Genomic DNA, 9,927 nt, shown 5'->3' on the forward strand with positions numbered 1-9,927 from the left:
TTTGTGGCACTCTGTGGGAGGATACTGTATGTGGTAATGTTCTATTCTGGGTCTTGCCAATAGTGAAGGTATATTTAAGGGATTTGAATGTAGAGATGGCCTACAAGGCAAAACTGAACTTGAAAAAGGACCACCTCTGACTCTGGCAAACCATAACTATGGTAATTTTTATCATTTTTACCCTGCTGCCGCTGATACGCTGCTTCCCGAATGCACAAGTGATATGGTTGAGAAGGTTAGTGCCAATCAACTAACAGATTTAATAGGGACACAGAATTCTTTCAGTGGAATGGCAGCCTTACGAATACAGCCTTGAAAACAAACCATTATTTTTATTTTGCTTCTCCTGTAGCAGGGAGTTTGAACTTCTAGTAAATACCAGGTAAGGACACCAATAATTCCCCATAGCAGGTATGTGAAGGTTTTAACTCGAGGGAAAAGTGCAACCTGTGCAGAGATCAATCAGAGCTACATTATACTCATGTACACCTATGTGACTATTGGTGATATTGGTGTTATTTGGTACCATGACTCCATCCACTCAACTGACTCCTGACGAACATAAATATAGATGGTGCACAGTGTAATTATCCTGTCAGAAGACATCAAAATACTCCCTCTTCTAAAGATAGGTGGCTGAAAAGAACCAGTACCTAGTCATTAGACTTTGTAACCATATATGCAAGATGAGCAAGTACTCTCAGTTAACATCTGTGACAAATCTCTCATATCTCCATCTATATTTAGTCATTTTTGTGCAATACCAAACATTTCCTGCCTTCTAATTCCAATGATAAAGCACTCAATAGTTTTATCAATTTATGAAATATTTCTTCAAACCAGCTATATGCATCACAAGCATCAACGCTCTATCATTGCTCTCCTTTTTTAACTTGGAAATGCAGAAATCTTTGAGATTATTTAGCATTTTAATTTATGGACAATCAATGTGTACATGAAAGGATGCTTGCACCAGATTTAGCAGAAAGCTAATTTCCATCTAGAATGCTGAACATAAAACATAACAAACAAAACATCACCCAACCCTGAACAATCCCAAAATTAACAAACTCATAAAATGTACCAAAAAAAAGCATCACCGATAAAAACATCAGAACATAAACCGCATAGCTACAGACAGTGTCAAAGGGCCAAATGAAAAATATCAACATCAGAGTGTGAGAACTACATCAACACTCTTACATGTTTAATTTAAAATAGCAACCATTTAAATTCGAAGAGAAGAACAGGGAACATTTTAATAACAATGGTAATGTACAGTAACAGGATTTTTTTATTTTAATTTAAGAGTTATTTTGACTCTACTGATCAGGACCAAATCATAGAAATGTACTTTCAGTCAAATATTAACATACTGACAAATGAGCTTCAGTAAGCAAATGCCTTCTTAATGTAAAATTAGAAGGAAAAAGATGAAGTATAATGAAAAGAAAGTAGCAGTAATTTCAACATCGGACAAATCATCACTGTTAATTGATCTGAGTTTTTTCATTTTTATTGCACAAAAATGCAAGTCAAGTAAGGGGAGAGCTCAGCTTACCTTTCACCTGAGTTGCAGCACACACCACATCCAGAGGCCTTTGTCAAAGCCCCCTGTCTCCCCTGGAGGGGTGCAGAAATACAAAAAAGAGGTCACTTAGACAAAGCACTAACTACATTACATCCTTGGTTCCTCCTTTCAGTGCACCTCACTAAGGAGGGTGGAGCCACAACTCTCCCAGCTCCAGGCTCAATCCCAGGGGAGGTGCCTTTCTGAGACTATTTGTCAACTGAACACACACAACTACTAATTCTGTAAAGCTGCAAATAAAGAAATACTGGTACTATAATAATGGTTGACACGCATTATTAAAGGAAGGTGATTGGGAGTAACAGTAAAACTGACAGCAACGCTCTTCACAATGTCTTCACTTCATTAAGAATAAACTGTATACAAATATGTACTTACCCTATTCAAAGTTTTATTAAACAAACACTTGGGTGGAATTCAGATGAATCCAATGTTGCCTTTTTCCACTGAATCACTCAAAGTAGTAGTGTCATGCATACGAGTAGTCTGCAATCATTTTCCAAAGCTGCTGATTTTGCTGCTATTACTAAATTTGTTTCCTTAGAGGCCCTGTAGCTCAGTGGTTGGAGCACTGGTTTGGTAAACCAGGGGTTGTGGGCTCGTATCCCACTGGGGCCTCCACTCCCTGAGAAGGGTTGCGTCAGGAAGGGCATCCGGCGTAAAAGTTGTGCCAAACATATATATGCGTTCATCTGAGATGACATGCTGTGGCGACCCCGAAAGGGACAAGCCGAAAGAAACACACACTAAATTTGTTTCCTTCTTAGTGGCAGAACATTTTGTGCAACAGATCAACTATTTTCATCTTGTTCTCAATGTGAAGCTATAATAACAAAACATTCCATCCTTGTACAACCTGTATTTTTTTATAATAATTTAATTACTTTGGAAAACCAATGTGCATGCAAAATTGCATTTAGAGGTTCTGTTGTTAAGACGCTTGAGCACAGGAAATGCCGGTGCAACAGAAATTTTCTTTGCTCTCTTTGAAGTGCAAAAACACGGGGTTTGAATTTACAAAAATAGGTGGTCTAATTTTAAAATAAAAATAAACTGTTAAGGTTGCATTTTAATCAAATCCCATTAAAATTAGGCTTCACACGATCTGGACTTTTGGGGCCAATCAGTGGTCAGTGAGTTTAAAAATCCCATAAACATTCACCAATCTGATCATAAAATGGAGCAGCGAGTCACTTTTAATTATCTCTTAGTCTACTGTATATACAGTGAAGAAAATAAGTATTTGAAAACCCTGCTATATTGCAAGTTCTCCCACTTAGAAATCATGGAGAGGTGAAATTTTCATCGTAGGTCCATGTCCACTGTGAGAGAGATAATCTAAAAAGAAAAATCCAGAAATCACAATGTATGACTTTTTAACAATTTATTTGCGTGATACACAGTCACTCACATTTGAGAACCATCCACGGCTGCTGGCCCTGACCTCCGGGGGCCTTTGTTTACGCACTTATGTCCTGCGCGTAGACCTCCACCTAGTCAGACTCTGCATCATTCCCGTCCGAAGAACCGTCCGAATATTCAACATTATTGACAGCCACAGGTTCAAATCTGTATGAGAGGCCGTTAGCCGAGCTTCGGCGGCCGGGGAGGCTGTTAGCCGAGCTTCGGCGGCGGAGTTCGCACATCAGACTGCGTCATTCCCATCCAAAGAACCTTCCAAATATTCAACATTATTTCCAGCCACAGGTTCAAATCTGTATGGACGTATTCCTCCGTTTTCTCGATTAATCGACATTCATCAGATGAGGATAAATCCAAGAAATCAGCGCTGACAATAACTGTGTAGGTACGTAACCAAGCACATGACACGTCACTTTCGTTCATCTGACTCACATGACTCCCCATGTGCCGATCTTTTGGATCTCGACGAACCCAACTCCCAAACTCCTTACTTTCAACCCAAGCTTCTTGAAAAATGCACTTCCCTGTGATACAAGTTGGATCGATAAAAGAACTACGCTACGTCGTAACGAAGACGAAGTGAAATGCCTACTCACGGAAACAAACAATGGAATATCGACAAGATGGCGACTACTTGTCAACACGGTGACTTCCGTTGACAATTTCCAGCTGTTTTGGACGCCAGATGAATCGCTATTTTTTTTAAATAAAAGATTAATTTATTTTTTAGGGAGAATTTTGGCAGTAGAGGTCCTCCCTTTGACTTTTTTTTAATTTAAACTGCTTTTTAGGGGCTTGACCGGTTTTTGCGGATTTGAAGGACTTTTAGGAGCCCCTAAATGCAGCTTCGAAAATTTAGGGGTTTTTAGGGACTTTAGGGCCACGTGCGAACCCTGTAACAGATCTTTAAGGTTCAAAATTCTATCTGATGGACAGGTGTTCAAATATTTATCTGCAGCTGTATCACAAATACTTAAAAAAAAAAATCATACATTGTGATTTCCAGATTTTTCTTTTTAGAATATTTCTCTCACAGTGGATATGCAGCTACACCTACGATGAAAATTTCACACCCCTCCATGATTTCTAAGTGGGAGAACTTAGAATATAGCAGGGTGTTCAAATACTTGTTTTTTTCACCGTACTTGTGTATTTAATTGCTAAAAAAAAATGTATTTACAATAGATAACATATCTTTGTTGATCTATTTATGCCAGTAAGGCACAGTGACTGACAAAAAAATGGTCATCTATTGGAAAAAAGTAGATACAGCAATCAATGTACAGTGTTCCCACGTTTAACGCACAGGTTACGTTCCAAAAAAATCCTGTGCTAAGTGAAATACAGCCATCCATTTTCTGAGCTGCTTATCCTCACAAGTGTCTCGGGATTGCTGGAGCCTATCCCATTCGTCATTGGGCAGGAGGCGGGGTACATCTCTAACAGGTTGTCAGCCAATCGCAGGACATATGGAGACAGACAGCAGCTGCACTCACAATCACACTGAGGGGCAATTTAATTCTATCCATACATACACATATGTAGAAACACACACTCACATAAACAGTTGAAGCCAGAAGTTTTCATACAGTGAAAAAACATATTTCTTTTTATTTATGTCAGTGTCTGAAGTCAAATCAGACTAAACCTCTTCGGTTACAGGTCAGTTGGGATCAGCAAAATTAATATACTTTTTGGATGCCCCTATAATGAGAGAATTTCTTAGAGAATTTTATATTATTTTCTTCAAGGTCACAAGTTTGGATCCACAAAAAGTCCTATGACTTTCAATAAACATGGTGCCCAGAGGATGAGGTCATGCCTTTGGAAGCTCTTGATAGGTTGACAATGTGAGTTAAATGAGTTCACACCTGGGGATATATTTAAAGCCACACCTCAAATTTTGGAATCATGGGAAAATCAAAAGAAATCGGCCAATAAATCAGAGAAATCTTTCACAAGTCTGGCTCATCCTTCCACATTCATCTGTTTAAACAATTACTGTATACGCAAGTATAAACATCATGGAAATGTCCAGCCATCACACCGCTCAGGAAGGAGAGGGTCTCTGTGTCCCAGAGATGAACGTGTTTTAGTTCAAAATGTTTGAATCAAACCCAGATCAAAAGCTAAAGACCTTGTGAAGATGCTGGATAAAGATGGTAAGAATGTGTGAAGTGGGTCTTGAAAGGCCACTCATCAAGAATGAAACAAATACTCCAAAAGAAACAAAAAAACAAAACAAAAAAATCAAGATTACAGTTTGCAAACAAACACCAAGACAAAGATCTTAACTTCTGGAAACATGTCCTGTGGTCCGATGAAACTTAAGTGGCATTCTTTGGCCATTATGACAAATGTTACATCTGGAGGACAAAGCTGGAGGCTTGTAGACCTGAGAACACCATATGCATTGTGAAGAATCAGGGTGGAAACATCATGCTTTAGGGCTGTTTTTCTGCAAAGGGACCAGCACAACTAATCCGTGTAAATCAAAGAATGAATGGGGCCGTGTAGATTTTGAGTGAAAGGCTCCCTCCATCAGCAAGGCGACTGAAGATGAAACATGGCTGGGTCTTTCAGCATGACAATAATCCTAAACCCACCACCCGGGCAACGATGGAGTGGTGCGTCATAAGTAGCAGTTCAAGGTCTTGGGGTGGCCAACCCAGTAGCCAGATCTTAACCCCATACAAAACCTTTTAAGGAAGCTCCAAAACATCACTGCTCTAGAAATATAAATGGAAGAAAGTACCAAAATAGCAGCAACGGTGTGAGAAAACCATGCGAAGACTTACAGAAAACGTTTGGCCTCCATCATAGCCATCAAAGGGCATACAACAAAGTATTGAGATGAACTTGTGTCATTGAATAGTGTTTTTAACATGGGGGGGTATGTTCCCCAAAAATGGCCGCATTAAGTGAAATCCGTGATTTATTTTCATTTTTCATGTTTTTCATTCACTATATTTTTTTCTATTCACAGTATTTTTTCCCCGTATATATATATATATATATATATATATATATATATATATATACACACACACACATACACACACATACACATAAATACGTGTAATAGCGAGGGCGCCTAAAGTGAACCACGTAGTGAGGGAAGACTGTAAATTCTTATTTTTCACCATATTTTGCTAATAAATTATTTAAAAATCCAGCTGTGATTTTCTGGATTTCTCATTTAGTCTTTCATAGATGAGATACACCTATGATGAAAACTACAGGCCTCTCACAACTTGTACAATTCGTGGTTGACTAAAACGTTTTTTAATGCCCACGAAATAAGACCGTGTGTAGGTTATTTTAACAGGTAAGTAATCTCTGGTCAAATTTTAACTTGATCAAAAAATGGCGTTTGTAATTTCAGTACTCAATAAGCACTTTTTCATTAGCATAATCCTAATAACTTTTTCCTCTTTGTTTAATGGTGCAATTGCATCTACACCACCGACAAAACAATTTTTTTTAATTAAAAAAAATTGGCTCCTTAAATTGCTCTTGCGATCAGAGAGACAAAACTATTGATGATAAAAGGTGCAAACTGCTGAGAAGTCTCTCAAGACATAAAAATGCACTATAAAAGAATAATTGCATGTACGACGTTAAAACCGGTCTAAAAATACACATGCCACGCACCCCGCAGCCTAGGAACAAACCTCAAGGGTCAACAGGTTATTTGCCTATGTGTGAGTGTGTGTGCATATGCATGCATGTGCGTGCGTGAGTGTGGGCGTACGTGCGTGCAAACAAGTAACATCAATGAAGACTTCCTTGCTCTGGTTTCCACCCACTGATAGAATATCAAATACAAGCAGCACATTTTATGTTCCACTAGTGAAAAAAAAACAAACATTCTAGACCAGTAGTCCCCAACCCTTTTTGCAACACGGACCTTTTTAGAGTAGGCATTATTTTTCCACAGACCGGCTGTCAAGGTGTGGCATAGATAGACTGTATATACAGCAAAAGTAAAAAGTGTGTGTGAGTGTGTGTGTGTGTGTGGGGGGGGGGGGGGCGCACACATCGCTGCGACTGCCGTAAAGAATGTAAGAGAGAGACGGTAAATAGGAGGCCACCTTGCTAGAACGAGCCTTTAGTGGGCGCGATCAACGTATTTGCCACACCCGAATCAACCGACGAGATGGATGATGGGCTTTTTTGGCATGCAGTTATGTGATCGACCAAAACTGCCTTGGTGATCGACTGGTCAATCTCGATCGACACATTGAGCGCTGCTGTTATATAGCATACTTGAATCCAAAAGGTGGTTTATTTTTAGCCGAAGTTGTCGCAACCTTTTGACATAGTACTGTAAATATCTGACGGGCAATAAAGTTATTTTTTTTATATGATGTTGGCAATGTGGGACGGATGACACATAATGCCTGGATCAGACTACAGGACAAATTTAGTATATCACGATTGCACTGTGTCGGACTACCACAATTAACCATTGTATTCTGATACCTTCACATCCCGTCTTTAACGATCACTGAGCTTTTTCTTGTCAACTCAAATGACATCAACAACAACCACAACAACAAAAAAATTTATGGCGTCATGTGTATTCCAAGAACAAAGTGGGGGAAAAATGTGTGCTGGTAATCACTGGTGCTCGGGAGCAGACTTTATTTCAAGGTTTGCTTGAGGTATGTTCCCGTCATTTTAATACAATACGGCTGCAAGCTGGAAACAAAATGTAAGGTAGCTTAGCAACCTAGTGGTATCACTAACGAGTGTACTGCCATTCTGTCAAATCATGCTCTAAAGTTTCTCTGTGTGTGAAGTAATTTAATTTGAATAATTTAATTACAGTGAATTAGCACCCATTATTTATGTCATGTTGAAATATTGGTTTGACCTGACTGATTGGAATACCTGGCCTGTCAAGATGTTTTTTAAGATACACAGAAAACCGTGCACAAGTATGTATAGTAAATGAACGAGTCATTTAGACACATTGCTCCAGCTTGTGATCGGATCAGTGATCTGTTATCGTCTCAGCCCCAAACATCCTGATCATGTAAAGCTTAGATATTATAAACTGTCAAAAAAATAAGTCAGAGAGGGAATAAGATGTGCACTGATTTTCACACTTCTAAGTTTTTTATTATTTTCATACATATTTCATAATTATCGCTGAGTTAATAATAAAATTCCTGACAGTCATGCAGTCTTATTTCACAAACATGACTTTTCTGTGGGAAAAATGTGACATTTGAAAGCAAGGTACTTTTTTACAACATACAGCTGTTGAGTCGCTTGAAGTGAATACTAGCCAAGGGAGCAAGAGGAATCTTACCACAACATAGCTAAAAGTGTACTGTATTTTACTCTCTGGGGGCAATGAGACACATCTAAGATGGAGCACCATCAGCCCATATTCTCCTACACTCATGAGGGGGAAACAATTATGTCTCAGAGGAACATCACTGAGCCACAAACAACCCTTGAGTGCAGTCGCTCTTAAAGCAAAATGAGATTCAAAGTAAAAGTCATCCACGCGCAAAGTTGCAGAAGTGTCATTCTACGATATCCAAGTGGTCACCATATTGGCTGCGTCCTCCGTCCGTGACGTCACCCGGACATTCGTAAATAAAAACACGCGGTGCACCCTAACTATGGGAGACAAACGCGCCCCTTCTGACACGGAAGCTCTTTTCGAAAAGGAGAACACCACACAACCGAGTGAAGTTATCGGGGCAATATTACACTATAGTTTCGAGCCCTCAGGGCAATATTACACTATTGTTTCGAGCCATATTCAGATGATATGCGATCACAGCCAAACCGCATCCCCGTCCGATCCTCTTCCGCGGCAGATATTAGCCATTACGGCTCATTGCAGCCGGCCGGTGTGGCTTATGACTGAGCTGAGCCATGCTGCTTTAGGGGTTGTTCACAGACGCGGCAGTACTGAGCAACACAGTCGAGCTGGGCCACTTTATGTGCGTACGCGGCCGAGTGAGGCATTCTCGGCTGGGTTTTTCAGAGCCGCTCCCGTCCGCAAAGTCCGACGCGCAGCCTTCGCAGAAGCCATGACCTCACAACGCGGCGCCTCAGCCGGTGTGGCTGATTTTCTGCACCGTGGTGGCATATAATGGAGCCGAGCTGTGCTGCTTTTAGGGGGATGTTGAAAGACACCGCAGTACTCGATTAACACTGTCGAGCCGGGGTGCATTACTGTTTGCACACGGCTGAGTGAGGCATTCTCGGCTGGGTTCATCAGATTTGCCGCCATCCGACGCACACATCGACATATTTCGTATGCGGATCTTTTTGTTACGTTATGAGAGACCGATTACGTGGTCCGCCCCAAACTATTATTATTTTTAGTAGCTGTATACACACCTGCCTCTTATTTGGAACCCACGAAGCTCTCGTCCTCTGCACCCGTGCAATCCATTTTTCACAACGAACCGGGTCTCATGCAAACTTATGAAGGCTAAATCCATTCTCCCGAGTGTTCAAGCAATGTCCAGCAATGCAATGAGCCGGCATTTTGGCTAACACGAAGGAACAACGACCTATATTCACGGAGGTAAAACTAATGGAAACAAACGAGTCCACCCGGGGGGGCCGCTGTCCTTTACGTCACTTCCTGCTTCTTCTTGAAAACAAATCCCTTGAGAGGATTTTCATGGCGGGAGTAACAAAAAGCTGTATACGTCAAAATCATGTTTTGTGGTGTAAAGTGGGCCCATATTGGCTAATGTTTTTTCATTAATAACATACTAAAAATCCTCCATTCCATGATAGGAGCCCTTTAAGATACAGTATTTGGTAAAATGATACAACTTTCTTGTCAAAGCAGCCTGCCAGTGAATGGTACTTTGAGAGCTAATGGCAAGCCCTTTATTTTCAAGATAGCCTCTTAAAGTGGATGCAGTTATTTT

General features: G+C 40.3%; 1 protein-coding gene across 4 annotated transcripts in view; it reads right to left on the reverse strand.

Moving 5' to 3' along the window:
- The window catches only part of osbpl5 (oxysterol binding protein-like 5), a 51,404-nt gene that overhangs the window by 38,084 nt on the left and 3,393 nt on the right, over positions 1-9,927 (reverse strand). For 3 of the 4 annotated variants that reach the window (XR_009795233.1, XM_061821467.1, XM_061821466.1), the window contains exon 2: positions 1,562-1,623. The exons of the other annotated variant lie outside the window; for it this stretch is intronic. The gene's annotated coding sequence lies outside the window, so the exon portion shown is untranslated. The remainder of the gene's footprint in view (positions 1-1,561; positions 1,624-9,927) is intronic. 4 annotated transcript variants of the gene reach the window in all.

Source organism: Syngnathoides biaculeatus, chromosome 6 (assembly GCF_019802595.1).
Source record: "Syngnathoides biaculeatus isolate LvHL_M chromosome 6, ASM1980259v1, whole genome shotgun sequence".
Lineage (NCBI taxonomy): Eukaryota > Metazoa > Chordata > Actinopteri > Syngnathiformes > Syngnathidae > Syngnathoides > Syngnathoides biaculeatus.